Consider the following 25,506-nt stretch of genomic DNA (forward strand, 5'->3'; position numbering starts at 1 on the left):
ACTTATCCAGGAAATACAACATTTTGGCTTCATGATCAGTACAAGGAAAACTAAAGTAATGTATCAACCTGCACCAGAAAAGCCCTATCTCAAGCTCAAGGTTTCAGTCCATGACCTGGACCTGTTGGCAGTGAATAAGTTCTCTTGTCACAGCAGCACACTCACTTGAGCTGTCTTTATTGACAATGAGACACATACAAGAATTGCCAAAGCGAGTGTAGCCTTTGGCAGACTTTGAACATCAGTCTGGGAATAAAGAGGAATAAGTCTACCTGCCAATTGAAAGTCTATGGAGCATCAGTCCTGTCAACTCTGCTCTACATATGCAACACTTAGGCTGTGTATAAGCATTATGTGAAGAAACTCATTCACTTCCACTTGAGTTGCCATTGAAAGCTTCTGAAAGCTTCCAGATGGCAGGACAAAATACCAGATACTGAGGGGTTCACTGAGCTAGCATGCTAAGCATCTACATATATTGGTACAGTCACAATTGAGTTGGCCTGGTCATGTATTTAGAATGCCTAGCACTCACTTACAAAAGCGAATCTCATATGGAGAGCTTGAGTCTGGGGTCATAGTGGTCAAAGGAAGTGCTACAAGGACACATTGAAGGCTTCACTTAGGAGCTTTAATACCGATTTTGGGTCCTGGGAGAAGCTCGCCCAGGATTACTGTATCTGCTGCAATGAAATAAATAGTGGTGCAACCTCCTCCGAAAGCAAGTGCATATCAGAGGCAGAGAGAAAATGCAAATGGAGGAAATCCTGAGCCAGCAACTTTTTCAAAATTCAATCATCTGCAGTATCCTGTCCTATTTGCAGCAGAAGCACCTGGGTGCAGATTGGCCTTAGCAGTCACCTACGCATCCACTGGAACTCTACCAAACGCTCCAGGCAATGAACATGGTCATCTTTGCCTCGAAGGATGAACAAGACGAGGATGTTGCTTGTACTGGAGAGTTTTAGTTATGAGGAAAGATTGGATAGGCTACAGTTGATTTTCTTTGGAACACAGGAGGCTGAGGGAGACCTAATTCACAGAATCACAGAATTGTTACAGTAGAGAAGGAGGTCATTCAGCCCATCTTGTCTGCAGCAGCTCTCCCAATGAGTAATTCACTTAGTGCCCAAAGTGTATAAAATTATGAGGGGTCTAGATAGGAAGCCCCATTCCCTCCATTCTCCTTGGTTGAGTTGTCCATAACCAGATAAGAGAAAGGAGGATGAGAGCGGATTTGAACTGAAATTATTTTAGCCAGATGTTGGTGGGGATCTGGTACTCACTGCCTGAAAGCTTGGTAGAGGCAGAAACCGTCATCACATTTAAAAAGTACTTGGATATGCACTTAAATGCTATAACCTACAAAGCTACGGATCAAGAGCTAGAAAGTGGGATTAGGCTGGATGGATACTTGTCAGCCAGCAGAAACATGGTGGGCAGAATGGTCATCTTCCATGCTGTAAATTTCATTGATTCAAACTTGCACCTTGTAAAGGTGCATTTTGACTAGAGCAGATGTTGGAATTGATTGCAGAAGTGATTTTGACAGAAAAGTCACAGGGCAGAGTTTTCCCAGAATTGAACTAAGTGCGGTAGTGGGCAAGTAAAATGGAGTCCTACCTGCTGACAAAAATGGAGGGTTTTCACACCGTACCTTCCCTAGCCTGTTTAATTGTTTATTCATTCCCAGGGAGCATGCAGTTTCCACGGCGGGTAGGCTCTCATTCGCCCGCTCGCCATCACTCCACTGTTGCATCACGCCAGCCGCCATCTTTAAAAGTCAGCCATCCAGCAAAGCGCTCATCGCCACCAGTTCACCACTGCTGCCCGGGAGACATGGCCAGCAAAGGATAAAAAGCTGCAGCCACTCTGCTTCAATTTGGGGTCCCTCCAGTGACAGCTGGATGCCGTGGAGGCCGACAGGGTGTTCTCTATCCCCACCCTGGCCACAGGATGGGCAGCAATGTCACCAAACCGGCTTGGGAGGCAGTGGCAGCGGTGGTCAGTGCAAATGCCCTGCAGTGGAGGACAGCCACCCAGTGCCGCAAAAGGATGAATGATCTCCTCCGTTCCACCAGGGTAAGTCACTCTTTTCATCACTCCCAACTCACTCATAAACCCATCACAAATCCACAGGGCGCTCACTTACTGCCATTTCAAGGGACATCACTATTCACCCTTTCACACGCACCAATATTGTCCTCATCCCATCTATGGGACCACCCACCACCCACACAGGCCAGGCATACTTATCATCTGGCCCGGCAGGCGTCCTAATACACTCTCTCCATCTCTATCCAGGCAGGACAAACTGGCACACAACAGGAGGGAAAGGTCGCAGGCAAGTGGAGGGATGCTAGAGATCAAAATTCTGATAGAATTTGAAAACAGAGCCATCCAGCTGGCTGGCAATGACTGGGACTGGTCCTGTGCTGACAGTGAGGTTGGTGCTGCTGTACCAAATGAGGATCCAGCAGCGCAACATCTATCAAATAACCATGCTGTGAGTGATGTGTCCTCTTTCACAGGCCACTGCCATGCACTAATTATCTCCCCTTGCTTTTGCAGGCACTTCTGCCAAACAGCCAACAGAGTCCATGACCCAGAGCATCCAATCAAGCCCTGAAGAAACCTCTGAAGAGGAATCTGAAGTTACCCTCCCTGTCCCGTCATAGCCGCTCACCCACACCCTCCACCAGTGCAGAAACACACACCTCGGTGGGACCTAGCTTTAGTAGCCTTGAGATCACAATCTGGAAAGCACTTTCTGATCCATAGCAGGCGGAGGCAGGGATTTCCCTGGTCCCCGGCACTCGGAGGACTTCTGGAGGCCAGAAGGTTGCTGAGTCCGAGTCAGATGGTGAGCCTCTGAACTCGGTCATGTCACAGTTGCTGCAGCTGCAAAGGCAAGCAAGGGAACACAGGAAGGTATGTTTGCTTCACTCCTCAGATGGCAAGGCATGATGGAGGAGTCTGTACGTCTTCAGGCTGAGATGATAGCGTCGGCATTGCAACGCACTGAGGTCAACACTGGTAGGATGGTGGCTGCCATAGAGATCTTGGTCCAGGACGTCGCTCCTGCACTGCTGTGCGGGCTCAACTCCATCGCCGATGCCATACTTGGCCTCCAACAGTGTGTACGCGAGAGGGGTGCTGGGCAGCTCGATCTCACTCCAGCCACCCCTTCCGCTCACGAAGTCAGCCAGGGGCCCTCAGGCACCCATAGGGAGGAGGATCAGCAGGTGCACACTCCGGGGCCATCCATCCAGGTGACTCTGGGATTGTCTGGCCCATCCATATCCCCAAGGTATTGAACGCTTGGTGGCCTCAGCGTTGCTTGCTTGGGCAGGCAGGCAGGCTAGGAGCCCAACTCAGTCATATCACTGTGGCTGTGCCTGATCTGTCTCAGTTGCAGAGGCATGTTCAGTTTATACGGGTGTCCCTGATGCAAGGCCACTTCCCTCGCTTACCCTGACCCCCACCTTGATCCTCTGTGCGCGGGATGCAGTGCCAGGGCAGCACTTGAGCACCCCCCCTCCGACCAAAAACAGTCACCTCTGAGGCTGGCCAGCACTGCCCCCTCCCCCCGGCGCCCCTGAGGCCTGTAAACAACAGGTAAGTTGTGGAGAACACTGCTGCTCACTCACCCCAGTTCCTCCAAAGTGAAGGCCGCCAAGTGCACGTCACCTGTCTGCTGTTGTGAAACAGATGATATGGCAGAGTTCCAAGAGCCTGGCGGGATGGCCTTTTAATTATGCTGATGTATTACAATTAGCTCCCTGCCAACCGATGGCGGGAAACACGGCCCTCCATCGGTGGGTTGAGCGGAAGATCGCGACTTGCCTTCACACCATAATGAAGCAGGTCGTGCCATATTTTCCGCACATGCCACCTGTCACGCCCGCCGCCAGGGGGCTTGGAAAATTCCACCCACAATGCGGGAGACATTAGTTTTCAAGATTTACCGACACAATACGCACATCCCAATTCTCCCCCACCTACAATCTCTTCTGATTTCCAAGCTGCAGATAGTGTCAGCATATGCCACTTGCTTTCCCTCCTTCCCTCACCAAACCTTTCCTTTATGGATTCTTTTCTTTCAGATACCCAAGAGCTGCCACCTAGCCAGGCAGTGGGGCAGGAGCATGAAGTGCAAGAGGAAGAAGAGACTGACAATGATAAAACAGCATCACTTGATCTCACATTCGCAGTCACCAGCTCAGATACTGTGCGTACCTTAAAGTATAGCATAGAGGCAGGATCTGCATGTGGTGAGACACTGGCCACAAGGTACGGCCAGGGTTGGGGGAAAGGATGGCACAGGTTCCAGCATTACAAGGGAGTGAAGTTGCACACAAGGGGCGGAATTTAATTCCGCACTCAGGAGTGGGCTGAGGCTGGGTAGTCATAGAATTTGGAATGAAGATAGGGATGGAGTCTCCATCGCCTTTCTGATTCCCTCCAATTCAGACAGAGCTGGGGAAGGTTAAGTTCGACCCTCCCACCATGGGATCAATTGAGGCCCTTAAGTGGCCAATTAGGGAATTCCACCAGCATTGGGGGTGGGGGGGGTTACACCACATTGGGTGGTCACCCAGTAAAAGCTGGTGGCCTCTTTGTAGGTTCAGGAGGGCCCTCCTATTCAGGCAACCTGTGACCTATAGAGAGCCCCCTGCCAGCGGCAAGGGCAACCCCCTTAGAAAGAACCCCACTTCCCTCAATAGAAAACCCCCTTCCTCCATCAGGGCTTGCCTGACTGGCTTGGGTGAGCCCAACAAACTTATCTCCATTCATTGTTGCTGATTCTGGGCAGTCGCAGTACCAATAGTGGCCACTGCTCCCAGTGGCACTGCTGGGACAAGAGCTGCTAGTCCTCTAATTCTCAGAGGTGGATCTTTGCCCAAGTTCTGCGGTGTATTCAGAAAATAAAATGGCTGATAGGTGTGCAGAATAAAGTGCTTGCTGCATTGGTAGGCTTGCAAGAAAGCTGCAATCACTGTCAAGGAGCCAGCACCAACTTGGCTCAGAGCTTGAAGAATATATGTAAGTGGTAGCCAACTACATAAGAAGAGTTGCAGTCTTAACAATGATTCAGTGCCTGATAGCTGATGTTTCAGTTTCCATTGTAGCACAAGTAGAAACCACCCAACAGCTAAATGCTGCAAGGGAGTTCAGACTGAAGTATGCAATTTCAGTGTGTTGTGTTGTAAGCAAAGCATACTGAGACTGTTTCCATCATGGCTACAGACTCCAGTGCTCAAAGGGGCTTGCAGGGTCTCACAGCAGTCCAGCAAACTGTCCTTCAGCAGATTACTAGGAATTTTGAGTTGCCGCCCTAGGAGAGTGGCTTTGACTCTGTGGAACACAAACCTATTATCCACCCTCAAGATGACAGCATTTATCCTCCAACCACTGCCAGTTTGCAGTGCCCTTGCTGTTGCCTGTCCAGCAGCCAGCCCACTCTACTGCTACCCATGTCAAGGCGGTGAAGTCTAAAGTTGGGCTTTCAAGGCCCACAGCTGGCCAAGGTCATCCTGTAAGGCCATCTGCAGCCTCCCCCACTGAAAGTCAGCTGCCTTTCTCCAGCCTGATGCAGCTACTAGGGTAGCACTTCATTGGAGCACTAAGATAATCAAAAAGCCAACTAAGTATTGTCTTGACCTTCAATTCAGCATGAACAGGGTACCTGTTTCCCAACATGTCAGCAACTCACCAGGGCAACTGAGGCAAGTGCACAGCGGGAAGAGCTCCTTCACTGAAACTGAACAGCTCCAGCCATGGCCATTGAGAGACTGCTGTTCATTGCACTTCTTCTCTCAGAGAGTGCTATCCTTGCCTGCCAAGTGATTGTCAACTAGTTAGAAGGCACTTCACTCCCCTTCAATCACAGTTCCCTACTGTCAGCCTTCACCACAGCATGGGAGCAACTTTTGCAGCTCAGCTTTGTGCCTCTGATGAGGGACAAGAGTATAAGTCACACCAGTGCCAGCAGCAGCAGGAGCAACACCAGCAGCAGCACCAGCTGCCTTCCCTTCAGCCATATAGCCCTCCAAGGTGCAAGGGGGCTGGGCACCGAGATCCAACTGGAAGGAGACAAGACACCCAACACAGGATTTACAAGCAGATGATCAGTTCTCTCAACATGAGCACCAGTGCCCCAGGCTCTCACAACAGGTTGCTGCTGACACCTGCAACCTTCGGGAACAAGCCTCTTTTCCATTGGAGCTGGTGTACTACCAGTGGCTGAAAAGGTGCCTGTCACTGGAGGGTAACTTCCATCCATACCTGCTTGGTTGTAGAGGTTGTCCTCTTCTCCCTTCCTTGGAAGAACTCACCTCACTGTAGCCACTCAGATCCCACAGCACAACCTTCAGGTAAGAATGAGACACCTGGGGAGCAGTCTTTCCAGGTCACCTCTCCATTCCCGTGGTTACTGCAGCCTCAAAAATCCAAGTGCTGGTGAGCCCTTGAAACCCATGCCATGCTCGCTTTGGCAAGGAGAAAACAGATAAGAAGGTAGCGTGGATTCATTATTGCCAGCAATGACAAATGGAAGACAAATAAGGAAGAAGTATATCATTTGCAGGAAGGAAACAACAAGCAAAGTCAACTCAAAAGCCAAGATCTCACTGGAATGCCTTTGAACCCAACGTTGGGATCAAATGCTGCTTCCAAGTCTGTGCAGGCAAATGGTGGGATCAGCGGAGGCCAATTAAGAGGTTGCTGCTGGGACTGCTGTCCGATAAAGAATGGCTGCCTGCCTCTCTAAGCTAGTGGCTGGCAGATTTTCAGCCTTGGCAACACCGCCGATTGAAGTAGCTAGCCATGACGGTAAGACAGTCATGGATGCAGCAAGGCCAGGCAGGCAGGCCCTGGTGATAAGATGGGTGAACACTCCGGCGGCAGCGTCGGGTCGCAGGGGTGGCCATTGCCACTGGTGGGTCCCTCCGTGGGCCATGGAGTCTCAGAAAAGAAAGGCCCACACTCCCTCCGAGAAGCTGCTGGGAGATCATCTCGATGTAGCTGGAGGTCACACCATGTGGTGGGGGGGGAGGGTGGGCTGATCCCAGGCTCACAAAATCCCTGCAGCCTGCTAAAATGGTGGTCATTAGGCCAATTAATTGAGCCGCTTAGATGAGGGGAGCGAAGGCATGGTAGCTAAATTTTCAGGTGACACAAAGGTAGGTAGGAAAGTATGTTGTGAAGAGGACATAAGGAGGCTGTAGACGGATATAGATAGGTTGAGTGAGTGGGTAAAAATCTGGCAGATGGAGTATAATGTGGGAAAATGTGAAGTTGTTCACTTTGGCAGGAAGAATAAAAAAGCAGAGTATTACTTAAATGGAGAATGACTGCAAAATTCCGAGGTGCAGAGGGATCTAAGTGTTCTAGTGCATGAGTAACAAAAAGTTAGTATGCAGGTACAGCACACAAGCAAGAAGGCAAATGGATTGCTATCCTTTATTACAAGAAGAATTGAACATAAAAGTAATACTTCAGTTATACAGGGCACGTGGGAGATTACATTTCGAGTACTGTGTGCAGTTTTGGTCTCCTTATTTAAGGAGGTGATTCAGAGGAGGTTTACTAGATTGATACCTGGAATGAGCGGGTTGTCTTATGAGGAAAGGTTGGACAGGCTGGAGTTTAGATGAGTGAGGGGTGATTTGATTGAAGTATATAAGATCCTGAATGGTCTTGACAAGGTGGACTTGGAAAGGATGCTTCCTCTTACGGGTGAGTCCTGAATTAGAGGGCACTGTTTTAAAATTAGGCGTTGACATTATAGGACAGAGGTGAGGAGAATTTTTTTCTCTTAGAGGGTTGTGTGGCTTTGGAACTCTGCCTCAGAAGGCGGTGGAAGCAAGGTCATTGAATATTTTTAGGGCGGAGGTTGATAGATTCTTGTTAGGAAAGGGAATCAAAGATTATCGGGAATAAATGGAAATATGGAACTCGAAACACAGACAGCTCAGTCATGATCTTATTGAATGGCGGAGCAGGCTTGAGGGGCTGAATGGCCTACTTCTGCTCCTATTTCGTGTGTTTGTATGATTGTATGTTTCTATTAAGTAGCTGCCCATCTCCAGCTAGCAGACAACCAATCCACTGTCATTTGCGCCATTGGGAATATCCCGTCCCCAATGGGCTGGCAAAATTCTGACCAAAATCTTACAAAAAAACTGAAAATGCTATCAGTATCCATCAGATAAGAAACAATAGAGTGTACCAGATAACAGCCCACTTTACTCCCTGATCTGTTGTAGCACAAACTATTCTAATGCAGTTTTTAATGCCACCTTAATTTTAGTTGACTGTTTGAAAACAACGGAAGTGTTTGACACAGTCACAGTGAGTTATCACATCATCAATGACATTGTTCAGTATTTTGTTTAACAAATAAATGGTAAAATATTGTATAATTGCATAAATATGATAAAGGTAGCATATTTATCAGGTTAGTGGCTTAAATTGACTTCAGAGTTCACCATACCTGAAGGTTTTTCACTTTCTTGAACTAATGTTTCACTAAGTGGTTTATTTAAACTTTCTTCATTTTGCCAAGAGGCTGATGTCATTGGTGGCCGGGTTGTTGTGTACATCAAAACTGATGGAGGTGCAGTCATTGCCATTTCTGGAATATTATCTGTTGACATCATGTTATCCTCTAGAAGTGGCTGCTCACTGCTTTTCCATGATGCATTGTCAGGTGTTTGAAATGATGCAGCAGTCGGATATTGATTGAGGAGTGGTCGTTCTGATACATTCTCAAATGAAAGGACGTCTGAAGAGCCAGAGATAATGGCAAGTTCAAAATAAGCAATTGGGAGCTCAGTGGGTGGAGAAATTTGTGGCAAAAGCCCCAATGTCGTGTCCGTGGTATATGGAGCCTCAGTCACGATGACACTGTGTATGTGTTTTAATTTTTCACTCCCAGTTGAGATAGACTCAGACACTTCATCCACTATAACAGTAGGTGGACTTGTTGAGATAAATTCAGATAACACTTCACTCTCTTTGACAGTAGATGGACCCATTGAGCTAGACTGGGATAACACTTCACTCTCTATGACAGTAGATGGGCCTGTTGAGGTAGACTGAGATAACATTTCAGTGTCTGCACTATCTGTTTGAGTAGAAGATTGAGCTGTTGAGCTAGGCCGCAATAATATTTCATTTTCAGTAGGAGTAGGAGATGAATCAGTTGAAGTAGCCTGCAATATTTCACCAGTTATGAGTGTAGCAGATGGTTCTGTTGGAGGAAGACGTGATAACATTTCACTATCTTTTAGAGTATCAAATGAATCTATGGAAACAGTTTGCAGTAAAATTTGGCTATCTGTGGGAGTAGGAGATGTCTGTGTTGATACAGACATTGACATGATTTCACTAGCTGCGAAAGGAACAACTGGATCTGTGGAGATGGACTGCAATAGTATTTCACTTTCTGTTAAAACGACAGACAGATTTGTAGAGGTAGAAGGCAATATCTCAAAGTTATCTGCTGGTTCTTCATGAGGTAACGATATGCCGTGCCCTGTGAATAAAATACATCTTTAAAAGTAAGCACAATTCAAAAAAAGAGGATATATTACAATGACAGTTGTTCAAGTAATGCACTGTTCTGGATAACATTTGAAATAAAATGAGCATTTATCTTGAGAAGACACTTTGGGCCTGTCTGTGGGCTCTCTACATGTGACAGCACTTAGTATGGAAATTAGCCTACAAGGATATTTTAGTTATAAATTTTCTTCTCTGAATCTGTGTGAGTGAATTATGTAATCGAATGAACAACATTTTACCTGAGGTAAATATTAATTTAAGAGATGTGCTCTGCATTTATCTTTAGGGCAACCTCTAGACAATGCAGCACATTTTAAATTGAAGTAACATTTAAAACAATAAACTATTGACCTCAAAAATTGGCAGCAATACAGAGGATTATGGCGTAGTCATAACTGTGATATTTAGAAGCTGACCAGCTAATTAACTCAATGGTGACAAATTTTAAGTGTACAGAAAACTTTGTGGTATCCAGCGCTCTACCAATGGGAATTCTCTACTAACCGGAATTTCTGATGTTCCCCTAATATGAATCATCATTTTGCCAACTGTGAGCAATTAATGAAGTTATCAGGAACCTATATCAGTATATTGTAGCATTTTAAACATTAATTTATGTTTTAATATACTGCTAAAGATTAGAAGTAAAAAGAATACTGTATTTTACTTCCTGAGTACTCACATTTTAGTTCATGCTACAAGTATTGCATTGTATTCCATTGGTAAATGGAGCCCTTCATTAACTGACATTTTTGATTAACCGGCACCACCAATTCCCAGCTCATGCTGGATATTACAGCTGGATGATATTATAGTCAGTCTATAACACTGATGGTAATAATATAACACCTGCAGAAATATATTCAAGTGGATAAGTTCATTAGTGAGGTTTAATAGCTGAAAGTCATCAGTTGAAATGGTGGTGTTGTGTCAGTTTGTTGGTTTGTTTATATTTCACCAAGATTAACATAAGAAATAAGAGCATAAGAAATAGTAACAAGAGTAGACTATTTTGCCCCTCGAGCCTGCTCCGCCATTCAATAAGATCATGGCTGATCTTCTTGTGTTTCGAATTCCACATTCCCATCTATTCCCGATAACCTTTGATTCCATTGCCTAACAAGAATCTATCTACCTCTGCCTGAAAAATATTCAATGATCCCGCCTCCACAGCCTTCTGAGGCAGAGAGTTCCAAAGTCACACAGCCCTCTGAGGAAAAAAAAATCTCCTCATCTCTGTCCTAAAAGGCGACCCCTAATTTTAAAACTGCTCCCTAGTCCTGGACTCACCCACAAGAGGAAACATCCTTTCCATGCCCACCTTGTCAAGGCCGTTCAGGATCTTGTATGTGTTCCTAGCAGAATTAAACAACCCTTCGTGCCTTAGCACCCAGTGAAAGAAATTGAGTATAATTTCATCTTGGCATTAAAGGACAACAGGGAATTGGCAGCCTTTTTTATGCTCTGAGTCAACAGGAAAGAATACATGGCAGAGTCCAAAATGGGCTGATGATTCCCTACCACCAGTTTTACGAATTTATACCCCAATGTTGCAAATTCTTCTTGACACAATCTACAATGAGATATGATCATAATCATGTGAAATCACAGCAATCATGGCTTCTTCAATTTAACAAGGGTGAACCTCAATGAAAAGGAAAATTGGATGGAATGTGCAATGTGCAGCAAAATACCAGCCTGTTTTGTGCTGCGCCAGAGTAGAATTTTAATTCTAATGGATAGTACTTTTTTATTGAGCATTTTATTTTTATCCAGCATTCCAGTGTGCTAGCAATCTTCCACAATCATTTGTCTAGCCAAATCAAATTATCAAACCAATTTAAACAAAGTAGTAAAAAACAAAAACAGAATTACCTGGAAAAACTCAGCAGGTCTGGCAGCATCGGCGGAGAAGAAAAGAGTCGACATTTCGAGTCCTCATGACCCTTCAACAGAACTGAGTATAGTTAGGAGAGGGGTGAAATATAAGCCGGTTTAAGGTGGGGGGTGGGGGGGAGAGAAATTGAGGGTGGGGTGGTTGTAGGGACAAGCAAGCAGTGATAGGAGCAGATAATCAAAAGATGTCACAGACAAAAGGATCAAAGAGGTGTTGAAGGTGGTGATATTATCGAAGAAAATGTGCTAATTAAGAATGGATGGCAGGACACTCAAGGTACAGCTCTAGTGGGGGTGGGGTGGAAAGACTGACAAGGTATTAGTTGTAGATTTAAAAATAATGGAAATAGGTGGGAAAAGAAAAATCTATATAAATTATTGAAAAAAACAAAAGGGAGGGGGAAGAAACGGGGTGGGGATGGGGGGAGGGAGTTTAAGATCTAAAGTTGTTGAATTCAATATTCAGCCCGGAAGGCTGTAAAATGCCTAGTCGGAAGATGAGGTGCTGTTCCTCCAGTTTGCGTTGGGCTTCACTGGAACAATGCAGCAAGCCAAGTACAGACATGTGGGCAAGAGAGCAGGGTGGAGTGTTAAAATGGCAAGTGACAGGGAGATTTGGGTCTTTCTTGCGGACAGACCGCAGGTGTTCTGCAAAGCGGTCACCCAGTTTGCGTTTGGTCTCTCCAATGTAGAGGAGACCGCATTGGGAGCAACGAATGCAGTAGACTAAGTTAGGGGAAATGCAAGTGAAATGCTGCTTCACTTGAAAGGAGTATTTGGGCCCTTGGACGAAGTAGTGACTGTTTTGTTCTTCACTAATGGCATTTTCTACTGTCCAGAAAATTCTGCCTTTCATCACTATATAAGCAATAAGACCATAGATACAGTACTTTTCAGTTATATTTTGTGCTTTTTTTTGGTCAATTTATTTCAAAAAGAGGTCGTTGGCTTGATTGTCTCTTTTTCAAATCAGGTGCATTCTTTTTATGGCGTGTTTCCTTTAGCACATACCTACAACAGCACCAAGCCAGATATTATAAATTCCTAATTGAAAAAAAAATCCAAAAAAATGCAGTGCACAAGAGTCCCATGAAAGAAAGCTCAACCCCTCAAACCTGTTCAGTTACTTTTCAATGTGGGTATGGTGCAGTGCTTAGTGGACACCAGGCTTTGTTGCGTTTCGGAACCGTTTGATCACACCCCGCCCATCACCTTGAACATGTACACCTTCCACCACTATTGCACCTACAAGATGCACGGCAGCAACTTGCCAAGATTTCCCTCAACCCGTGAACCCCACCATGTAGAAGGACAAGGGCAGCAGGCGCATGGGAACACCACCACCTGCAAGTCCCCCTCCAAGCCACACATCATCCTGACTTCAAAGCACAATTGCGTTCCTTCACTGTTGCAGAGTCAGAATCCTGGAACTCCCTGCCTAACAACAGTTGGGCATCACATGGACTGCAGCAGTTTAAGAATGTGACTCACCACCACCTTCTCAAGGGCAACAAGGGATGGGCAATAAATGCTGGCCTTACCAGCTGTGCCCACATCTTTTGAATGAATGAAAATAGGAAGAAAGGACAATTAGTCAGATGATCATCTTAGGGGCTGTTCAACCACAACCAATTTATGATGGCAGTAATGGTTACCCGGAAGTAGTTTGTTCACCTTTCTGTGTTCTGTCTAGCGCATGTTGAAATTTGCAAGTAGGTCAAGGGAATTGGAAGGAAAGAGAAGGAATTGATACTCTCACAAAAAATCTTTTTAACAGTTTCTGCAGCCTGAATTCGAAGTAAAATTACAGAATTGTGAGTAAAAAAATCCGAGGATAGTTAGAAGAAAGTGAAGAGGTATAATCCAGGTTTGTGCCACTCTGCCAAATTTCTTGTCTACTTGTTAGATAGCCACTTTGCCTCCCATTAGGGTTGTGCCTAATAATCCAGGCAAAGTTGTCAGCTCAAAGCCTCAAAGGAAATGCCATAATTAGATCTGCTGAATATAAAGAAACATTTTCCTTAACAGTGTGCAACTACCTCTCCTCTCAATATACACGATGCATAAAAGCTTTTCAAATTACAGGGATGTAGCTTTAAGTATTTTATTTTCCCATTTTTGGAGCTCCAATTTAAAATTAATGCATCCAGTACATCAATATATTGTTTCTAAGTTTCATAGATTCTTATACGAGCATACTTTTCCCATTTAATCTCCGTTTCTGCCCTCCTTCCTCTTTGTAATATGGTACTTGCTTCTTCAGTTTTTGTTATAATATGCCTTTAAAGTATAGCAGCATGACATCACTAGAAGGGAAGAATATCATGCAATCCAATCTTAGTTTCAATTTTGAGCTGAGCATACACACACACACACACACACACAGCTCTGCTGCTGATGTCTTCAAGCTTTCTATGTATGTATAAATGTTCCCATGTACCTAGTTTAAATAAAATAACCTACAACATGTTTAAACAATCCATTATGAGCAATTGGTGCCTTTTTCACTATAACAACACAACATGGTACTCACAGGTGGTCAAACAGCGTGCCAACAAAATTTAGTACAGGTACGACATGATGAACAGCCTTAGTTCATGCTACATGGCATGAGACAACCCTTGATGTTTTGGTCAGACCGCAACAGAATCACAGCATTGGAGAATGTTGAAATTGCAGCATTGTGATGAAAAGCTTTGGGATAGTGCTCAAATAAAGAACTGGTAAGCAGCTGGATCCCTTGAGGTGAGATTGCAGCACATAATACCTGGATGATTGCAGCTCCAACAACACTCAAGAAGCTTGACACTGTCCAGGACAAAGCAGCCCGCTCAATTGGCACCACATACACAAATATTCACTCCCTCCACCACCGACGCACAGTGGCAGCAGTGTGTACCATCTACAAGATGCACTGCAGGAACTCATCAAGCCTCCTTAGACAGCACCTTCCAAACTGACGACAGCTACCATCTAGAAGGACAAGGGCAGCAGATACATGGGAACACCACCACCTGGAAGTTCCCCTCCAAGCTACTCACCATTCTGACTTGGAAATATATTGCCGTTCCTTCACTGTTGCTGGGTCAAAATCCTGGAACTCCCTTCCTAACAGCACTGTGGGTGTACCTGTAGCACATGGACTGCAGCGGTTCAAGAGGCAGCTCACCACCACCTTCTCAAGGACAATTAGGGATGGGCAATGAATGCTGGCCCAGCCAGTGAAGCCCACATCCCATGAATGAATAAATAAAAGTTCACTGAATGGGACAGCGCATCGAGTGGACCATCACCGGGTTAGCTCAGTCAGGAAAGGCGAGAGGCCAGGGTGTAGGCTGGATCGATAGTGAGCAAGGGAGAGTCAAACAAAAAAAAAACTAACAAAACCATCATAAGATCGGGCCAGAGAAGGTTGCTATTATAATGGGTGGCTTTGGGAGTTGCTAAACGATAAATTGAATAAAACAAGAAGGAAGGTGAAAGGAATATTGTGAATATTCAGAAAATTCCCCAGTTTGAATTGGGGTGCAGCTGATCTACCATCCAAAATCAAAATGTTTAAACAGCATACAGAACTATGGTTTCTTGATTTAGGTTTTCTGAACCAGACAAGCAATCCATAAAAATTCGCCTAGCAATTGGGAATGAAGATCTACACAGGCTGAATACATGAGGGTAAACAGAAGAAGAGCTAAAGGTTCCCCAAATGATATGGGCCTGAATTTTACCCTTGGCAGGCAGGCATGATCGGTGGGCCCGCAACTGGTTGGGAAACAAGCCGCCGCCTGCAATCGGCTCCGACTGCGATTTCACGCTGGCTGGCCAATTAAGGCCTACCCAGTGTGAAACGCATCCTCCCAATGGTCGGGAAGAAGCAGGCAGGGGCCTGTGGGCACCGGGTCCAATGGCGGCCTGGTGGCCGGTTTGAAAACATCAAAGGCAGCTCCTTGAAGGCTGCCGGGGATGCGTTGTGAACACTGAAGTGATGGCATCAAGTGTGGTGGAGATGCCAGGCGGGAGCACAGGTCAGGAGGGCACTCGTGTCCCCGGTTTGTGGTGCCTCACTGTCCTCCTGGAGGAGGTGGCTGCCAAGAGGAACACCCTTGTCCCCCGAGATGGGAGGAGGAGGCCACTGCACCTAACAAAAATAGCTTGGGAGAAGGTGGCAGCGCAGGTCCGCAGCACGACGTTGTGCGGCACACATGGGTGCAGTGCTGCAAAACGCTTAATGACCTGCAGCGCTCAGGAAGGGTGAGTACCGTGTTGGCATGGATCAGTGTGGTGAAGTGTTAAGGTCTGGCTGTGCCCCCATGGAGCTCAGGGGTGTTAGAGTCTGAGTGCCAAATGTCAATGATGCTGGAGCTGGCCAAGGGGTTGAGCCCTGGCTGTTTGGACTGAGAGCCTTGTGGCCCGGGGGCCACAACTCTGGTATGCCCTCTAAGGTGCTCCTCATGTGGGGTTGGACTGGCTGCAATGGCGCTGCAATTAGAGAGGGGACTAATCAATGCTCCTCTGTCCTTTCAGGAGAAGACGACTGTTGTGGTCACTTTGACAAACGGACCACAGGAGTCGCAGGTACAGGTCTCGATTGTTTATTCGAGCAATTGCAAGGAGAACACCATCTCAATACAGCTTGAGATAGCACTCTGCTAAATTACAAGTGTTCAACATATTTATACGTTATTGGTCACGTACAAGAACAGTTTTCAGGTTCTGATCTCGTCAATATATAGGTCTACATTAAACAGACACCTCTGGTAACAGGTACATGCATCGTATGTCCCTATTTTTCACCCAGGCAGAGACCTTCCCTCCTACCTAAACTAAGACCATATGTTCTTCCCCTATCTGTTGAAGAGCACACTTAATCTTAGTTGTTACTGCCAATGCTCTGACTGCAGTCCGGCTCCCAAGGCCTTTCTGTTGTTTGCAGGCCCTAAGGCTGTGCAAGGTTCATCTGGTAACCTTTAAGTGCTAATGTGCTTGGTAGCCCTGGTTGCCTGGAGATTTTAAGTAATTCATTCCTTTTCAATAAATTCTCCCTAACCATAAATTCTTGCTTACTTTCTTCCCCCTAACAGTCCCCCCTTTTGGCCCTTGGCCTAGCCCAAGGTAGCCAACTATAGTGGTACTGTCCGTCCCTTTACGCACCGCCGCCCATTGATGCAGGCCAGTCATGCAGCTTTGGGTTCTAAAAGGTATCATCAGACCACCTGTATCATCCGGCTGTTCAATTCAGGCCTCTGGCTTACAGAATTTCATCCCCACTGCTTCTAAACTGTAGGGGCAATCTTCCCCAAATATCCTCTGGGCACTTCGCCTTCACCAGTATGTGGGTATCAAGGGGGTGCATTGCATGGAAATCTTGCATTTCCCGCAGTTTGGTCCAAAAATCTGGGTTGCTATGCCGAGTTTTAAGCCTCAGCAGTTCTTTAAGCAAAACCTACTTCTCCCCCGGGCTGAATGGTACGTGCTTAACTTTCTCCGTAACCATCTCAATCTCCTCATCCTCCCCCCATTCCTCAGCCCCCTTTCTCCCTTCGGTTTTTAATTCGCCTTTCCTGACTTTACTTTTCCTAACAGTTACTGCTATAGGGGCCATGGGATTCAACGGGCACAGTGGGGTGGTTGGTTCGTATGAGGGCGGTTTTGTCCCAACTCCATCATAGGTTTCTCCTTCGGAGCTCTCCTCCTCTTGATCAGTATCACTACAAGCTGCCGCCACTGCTCTGATCTGTCCTGAATCTGACTTTGTCTCTCTCTCTCTAATCGACTGGAACTTAGTATTAACCCGTCTGCACAACTACAGATACAAGATAATAATAACCATCACCCCTTTCTTTTCCTTATCCTTTTTCTGCTCTATCCACCACTGTTTTTGTTCTCCAGGGGCTCCCTGTGGATTCCACACCTCCTTCTGCAATTTTGTGATTAGTCTTGACTGTTGTTCCGCTATGAACCTCGTAATGGAGTCTGCGGTTCCCCAATCAAGTTCCATAGCACTATTCTGTTTCCCTGACAGCATTCTGTTCTTATTCCCGTCTATCTTTGCGCGGTACGTTCACACGGCCCTAACAACTTAGTTACTTGCATTATGTGCGGTTTCACTTATTGCACTGGGGTCCACTGCGCGGCTTCGATTACGGTTATATTTCAAACTGTAACCCGCCAGCACAGCTCCGCCTCCTCTTAACTGGGGTCTGGCCTTCCTGCGTGGCTTCGGTTATGGTTATATTTCAAACCGTAACCCGCCAGCATGGCTCTGCCTCCTATTTCCGGTAGTGGTCTGGCCTTCCTGCGTGGCTTCGGCACCACTAGCCCACTTGCGTGGCTCCGCCTCATACCCTGGCACCTCCTATCTCCTGTCCTGAGTCCTCCTCCCGATTCTTTGATACTTGACTGGACTGTTCTCGGGTAGGCTTACTGCACTAACTACGGGTGGTAAATGAATATATTCACCCACTTTGCAGAGCTGTCCCGAGGATTCGATCCAAGTATCCTGCCAACTACGCCAAACTGTTGTGGTCACTTTGACAAACGGACCACAGGAGTCTCAGGTACAGGTCTCGACCATTTATTCGAGCAATTGCAAGGAGAACATCATCTCAATACAGCTTGAGATAGCACTCTGCTAAATTACAAGTGTTCAACATATTTATACGTTATTGGTCACGTACAAGAACAGTTTCCAGATTCCGATCTCATCAACATATAGGTCTACATTAAACAGACACCTCTGGTAACAGGTACATGCATCGTATGTCCCTATTTTTCACCCAGGCAGAGACCTTTCCTCCTACCTAAACTAGGACCATATGTTCTTCCCCTATCTGTTGAAGAGCACACTTAATCTTAGTTGTTACTGCCAATGCTCTGACTGCAGACCGGCTCCCAAGGCCTTTCTGTTGTTTGCAGGCCCTAAGGCTGTGCAAGGTTCATCTGGAAACCTTTAACTGCCAATGTGCATGGTGGCCCTGGTTGCCTGGAGATTTTAAGTAATTCATTCTTTTTCAATAAATTCTCCCTAACCATAAATTCTTACTTACTTTCTTCCCCCTAACAACGACCCACAACAACATTGAAAGGTCGTGGACAGGCAGAGGTCCCCCAAACCTCCTAATCCTATCCAGATTCCAGCAGGACGCCTTGGAGCTGGAGAGGCACCACACATCTAGGTCAACTGGCCGCAGAGAGATTGGGGCGTCAGACAAAGGTAAGAATGAAGTGCACTGAGATGGGAGTTTCAGATGGTGCAAACATTCTTGTGTAGTCTCATCATTGATGGGAGCCTCAAAACTGGATTCATTATTGAAAGATGGCACCATGATGCAGATCTCCATTGTCTCACCAGGGTTACCTGGCATGCACAGTGACAGTGTGATGACTTAAACTAATGACATGCTGTTGTTCTCTGTTAGATTTGCCAGCGCACACTCAATCGCAGGACCCTGAAGAGCCACTCCTCACACCAGAGGACTGCCAGGCTTCACATGCACCTGTGTCACAGCTGCGCTCTGAACCAGGCACCAGCGCACTTATCAGCATCTCGGTGGGCGTTAGATCCTCGGCTAGAATTTCGGAGCACAGTGGTGAGGGCACTTCACATTTGCTTGAGGTGCAGGCGGAGGCAGAGAATGCCTAGGGCGCCAGAAGTTGGAGAACTGCTGGAGACCAAGACAATACTGAGCCAAAGGCAGATGATGAGCCTCTGGAGTCGTCCATTAGGCGGCAGATGCTGGACGTCCAGCGGGATGTGTGGGAGGATCTGGCAGAGTTCCATGAAGGTATGCATGCCATGGTCTCAGTTGTGGAGGAGTCCATATGGAGCATGAGCACTGCGTTGACCCTCACGGCTGAGCACACTGCCTCGTCCATTGAGAGAGTGGAATCTCTCATGGAGAGACAGCTCCAGGAACAGAATCAAGGGTTCCTGGGGTTGCACGTGGGCCTGCAAACCCTCAGAAAACCAATGATCTCAGGTGGTCAGTGAGCAGGGAGGTCCAAAGTGACCTCACGTTGGTGCATGAGCTGCTTGTCATCTCTGCGGGCTCCTCTCAGGGTGCTCTGGATGACGGCAGCAGATCCTCCGCCCGTCTGCCAGTGATTGTGGCATCTGATGAGGCTGTGATGACTGGGGAGATGTCTGTCATGGCACTGGCTGCTCTCTCCCAGGCAGGGCCAGTACAGGCTCCACTGGCCAGAGGATGACCGCCAAGGTCATCAAGGCCAACAAGACAGCAGAGCCATCAGGCTGTCTCCATACTGGTGCCAATGAGCGGGGAGCAGCAAGACATAGCACTCGCAAACCTAAGTTTAAGGCACATGCACACAAGAAGGATTGGTCATGGGTGATCTTCTGTTGTATAATGTTTTGTTTATGTTTACTGGTCTAGGAATGAACACCAGAGAAGGTGATGTTAACTTTTTTGGATTGTCAAAATGAGATAAATTTTGTTTTTGTCGTAATAGCTTGAGTATGCTTCACCTTTTTATTTTTATGGTGCAGGGTACGCCAGTATGTAATGCTGGACATGAGTGGCTCTAAACTTTATTGCACAGGTACTGAATGGACTTTGGGTTCAAAGGAAAGGGTCATTTCAGACATCCGGATGGAGGCTGCAGCCCTGGCATGAGATGGAAGCAGATCTTTGGCAGCCTAGCTGAAGGAGCGTTGGATCAAGGCATCCCTGGTGTCCCTGCCTCCCTGGAGGTTACCGAAGTCTGCCTCCATGCTCTCTGCGTTCTCCCCACCAAGTTCCTCTTGTGACTCACTACTGGATTCATCTTCTGTGGCCTGTGGAGCTGTATCAACATCCACTTCCTCTAATAGGACCCCCTTGCCAGTGCCAGATTGTGGACAGCGCAGCATGCAACCACGATCGGTGACACCCACTCTGGGGGCTATTATAGTTCTCCCCTGAACGGTCCAGGCATTGGAAGCACATCTTCAGAAGATCTTTGGCCCTCTCTATCACCGCCCTTGTGGAGTCATGACTCCTATTTTAACGCTGCTCTACCTCTGTTCTTGGGTGGTGGAGAGGCGTCATAAGCCACCTTTTCAATAGATAGCCCTTGTCACCCAGCAGCCATCCATCCAGTTGGGCTGGAGCCATGAACAGCCTCGGCACCTGTGAATGTTTCATGATTAAATCGTCATTGGAGTTGCCAGGGTACTACGCACAGACTTACAGAATTTGCAACCTGTGGTCACACACTATCTGTACGTTCAAAGAGTGGAATCCCTTCCTGTTGACGAAGGCACCCGCCTGACCCGCTGGCACCTTGATGGCCATATGTGTGCAGTCGATGGCACCCTGGATGCGGGGAAACCCAACAATCGCTGCAAAGCCTCTGATTCACTCAGCCTGGCTGTCCTCGTCTGTATGGAAATGAATAAATGTCATTACCCGCCTGAACAGAGCTTCTGTCACCAGCTTGACGCAACTGTGGACAGCTGATTGGGAGACTTCACAAAGATCCCCCACTGACCCCTGGGAAAAGCCAGAGGCATTGAAGTTAAGGGCCTGTAGTCTTCAGAGCCACTGGCATGGGGTGTCCACCCACACAGTTGGAGGTGATCTCAGGCCCAATCATCTGACAAATGGAGATCACGGTCTCCCTGGAGAGGCGCAGCCTCCTTCGGCATTGCACCTCCGACATATTGAGGTAGCTGCATCGCCGCCTGTAAACCCTGGCAGCAGGATAGTGGTGTCTTCTGCGGACCCTTCCACCTTGGACTTCCTGCTGGCCCTGCGCCCCTTGTGCCCGCACCCCTCCTCCCACAGGTCGCTCCCCTGGAAGCTGCATTGAGACACCTGGCCTCCTCTCCATTCTGCCCCTCTCTTCCTCCTCAGAAAAGGTGCCACCAGCGGAGACCACAATCCCCATTACCAGGGTAACAGAAGGCAGTCTGATACCTAGAAGGGTCCATGTGGTTAAAATCCTCTGGGGGCCTTGGAGTTACCAATGCCTCCTGAAATGAAGCCTAGAAATGCCAAGAATGAAGCTCAGACTGGAGATGAAGCTGTCAAGGCCAAATAAGCAACCGGCTGCAAACTATCTCTGAAACTGTTCATTACTCAAACTGGCAATGCTGCTGGCACTTTTTATCCCGCCCTTGGATGAGGTTTTGCAAAATGTGGGCTGCCCACCTGCAGCCTACGAGCACAAAATCACATGGGCAACATAAAATCAGGTTTAATTGGGTTTTTAATGGCTTTAAGTGGCCTATTGATCGATGGCAGAAGTGGCTCTGACATGCGCGCGCGCCCGCCAACCTGAAGGTTGCGTGCATGTGGCATGAGATCGGGATGCTTGCCCAATGCCTTCTCGCACTATTTTATGCCTGATCGGGTCTGGTGTGCACCCGCCCATGAGGCGTAAAATTCTGCCCTTGGTCTACATTGGAAGGCCGGTTCAGAATCAGGATAAACTTCAGTATTCATCGACAAGAGTTCATGTCATTTTGACAACAGCTTACAGAATCCATAGACCACTCCATCAGCAGATGCAGAAAAAAGGGTAGGTACTGTGATTTTTCAAACACAGAGCAGCAGACAGAATTGTTCAGTTGGTGATCATATCCACTCCCATGGAAGCATTCTAAAAAGATCTGCTAGACAAGCCCAAAACATATAGCATTGAAGAGCGCCTCAAGAATAGACATAAGTACAAAGAGATCCTCACAGGTTGACGAAGCTTACAGGTCCTACGTGCCACTCCAATTGTTGACGCACTCATTAGCCTAAAACTTAGCAAAACATGTGGAAGGTGTGGTCTTCTGCATGCACCAAGGAAATGCTTAGCTTTCCATCAATTCTGCAAGACATGTGACAGAAAGGGCCATTGGCAGCAGCAGTGCACTATGGCAAAGGCTGATGCAGCAACAAAGAGCTGTGCACTGATCCAATCAGACCAGACACAATGGGTACTTTCAAGCAAAAAGAATGACTATTCACTATCATGTCAGAAACATATACATGAGGTGATTGACAAATCAGAAAATGACAATGATGTGCACGATGAGACAAACAGCGGTGAATACAGGTTTCACACTGTCAAGCTCGTGGAAATCATTAATGCCATCACACCATCTGAAGGGTTTGCGAAGATACAAATTATCTGCCATAAGAAAGTTGGTAACTATTTGCTATTGGCCAAGATTGATACAGGGCAAGTGCCAACATACTACCTTTGCAGATTCTAAAAGACATGTATCCACAGACATGGAAGGCCATGGCGAAATTTACTACTGCACAAATTTTGGTGTACAACGGTTCACTAATTCCATACGCAGGATCCATTGTCCTGGAGTGCAAGTACAAACAATCCTCCTGGGCATGACAGATGCTCTACATCATGGAGACTAAAGGCCCAGTAACTCTACCAACATGTCATGACCTCACACGAGTGACAATCCATGGAATCAGTCAGACCTCATACAGCAAATCAACCTCAGAAACTACTCCTATTGCCTTAGTTCACAACCTAACATCAAAGCATCCAGAATGCTTTGACAAAATTGGCTGTTTCAAGGGAGCTGCAACATCACAACTGCAGAAGAATGCAAGTCCGTCAGTTGATCTGGTACATTTCACACAATACAAATGTCAGCAGCTACAAGAAGAAACGGTGAAAGATTCCACACTACAGATACTGTAGAAAACCATAATTGAAGGATGGTCTGATTCAATTCAGCATGTCCATGAACACCTGAGACCATTTTGGCCTTGCCAGAATGAGCTAAGCATCTCTCAGAGAGTCATTTTTAAAGGCAGGCATGTCATCATACGGAATCTTTGCAACCTGATATTCTTCAACAACTTCATCACTCAAACATGGGCATAAATTGGACGAGATGACTTGTAAGTTTATCGGGCGAGAATGAACAATGACATTGAAGTCGTCACCAAGAAGTGTGTTATGACCACAGCTGATGTTAATTGCTGCACAAACCACATCCCAGAGGGAAACTTGGCTTACGGGCCATACCCTTTTTTTGCATTCTGTAAATGAGAAGAAGATGTACTGATCTCAGCAGCAAGAAGTCCAGCAACACTTTTGGGATTTTAAAAGTTAAAAGTAAAAGTTTTATCAACAAGAATTAAAGAAAACTTAAGCACACAAGATTACAGCTACACAATTAAAAATTAGTCTTACAAAACATTCCCCCAAAAGACTCTCTGCTTGGTCAGACCTACAAACAAACACCTTCAGGCATTACTCACTTATAGATGCTTAACTATAAAAATCCAGTAATATTACCCAAGGTAAACTGCTGTAGCTTTAATAAAGGCATATCACATGACCTCTAACTCTCTTCCAATCTGCTGTGGAAATCCAAAACTTCAGAACAAGACTGCCTGTTGCAGCCAAATACTTTTCTGGCTTGACTGGGTGGCTGATTCAAACTGCATTGTCTCCCAGCCTAGAGCTACAGCTAATATCTCCCAGCACCAGCTCCATCTCACAGCTACCTTAAACTTTCCACAGTAACACTAAAATACCTTTTTAATCCCTTTTATCTTAGGTTCCATTTTTCTCACACCTCTTTGAATCTCAAATCCTTCCAAATATAAAATATTTCATGTTTCTATTTTTTCCTCTGCTTTTGGGTCAATAAAATGTAACATACCCTTTTCTATTTACCTATGGAACTCCTGCAAGATGCAAATATGTTTCTTGTTATCTCTTGACTTCTCTTTGATATTCAAACAAACTCTCAATTTATCTAAAAATGCAAATGTTAGATCCAACCTATTCATTTGTACTCAAACCTAACACCTCTATCCTTCCATGTTTTAAAACTCCCAGACAAGCTGTCTCCTAGTAACTTTTCCCCAGTTTCACTAAATCATTTACACACACACACACACAAACACACACACAGATACATAGCCTTCTTTAGGGAATAACACACTATTCCCCAAAAATATTAGAAAGTATAACCTCCATTTCTCATAAGTTTGAGGCATGTCAAGAGCATATGCCAAGTCAGCACAAAGAACAATTGATTCCTCATGATGCTCCTACCCATCCTTGGTCCAAAGTCTCATCCGACCTCTTTCATGTCCATAGCATTGACTTCATTGTCATCATCAATTACTTTACCAAGTACCACATTATTCAACAATTGCGCAATACATTAAGGACAACTGTCGTGCACACTCTAAGTACTATTTTCAGTTTACTTGGTGCGCCTAGAGAGATCGTTATGGATAACGGTCCGTAATTTGCTGGTAAGCCATTTCAGGGTATATTGAGAAGTGGAATATGATCACATTACTTCTTCTCATTACCCTAGATCTAATGGCCTAGCTGAATGAGTGACTTACATGGCAAAATTCCTAATTCTCAACTGTAGACAGACCAAGTAAGATCTACACCTTGCTATGTTACATCTGAGAGCAACACCTTTAAGAACAACTATTCCATCGCCTGCAGATTTCATGTTCCACAGACCATTGCATGCCAATCTACCTATTCTTACCCATTCTACTCTGTCAGAAACTAGAGAGCAACTTTTAAAACTACAAGAGAAGATGATCAATGTGCATGGTTAAAATGCAGGCACAGAATTGCCAAGTTTACAGTTGGGACAACAAGTTCACTTTCAGGATCCCACAGAAGGTACATGGCAACTAGCTGAGGTGACACGGATTTGTTCGGAACCAAGGTCCTATGAAGTCATTACACACAAAGGTACAATGGTGAAGCACAGCAGAGCACAAATCAGATCCATTCCAGCTCCTCAGCCACTGTGCAGTCCTATTGCAACCAGCAACAACATTCAAGAATGACAATCCCACAGATCACTGTGAGCAATTAAAGAAACCTCCAGACAAGGTTAACAATACAAGATCTAGGTGTACCAGCAGATTACTTCTACGCCTTATAGAGCCTCACATATTCATCAATTCTATACTCTCTTGTAATGGTAACTAAACATGAACATGTATTAGAGATGTACTTCTTTAGAAAGGGGGAAAGCATCTTTAAAAAGCAGGGGGCATGTTGTAATATGTCTTTAAGGGATAGCAG

The sequence above is a fragment of the Cetorhinus maximus genome, chromosome 5, assembly GCF_964194155.1.
Source record: "Cetorhinus maximus chromosome 5, sCetMax3.hap1.1, whole genome shotgun sequence".
NCBI lineage: Eukaryota > Metazoa > Chordata > Chondrichthyes > Lamniformes > Cetorhinidae > Cetorhinus > Cetorhinus maximus.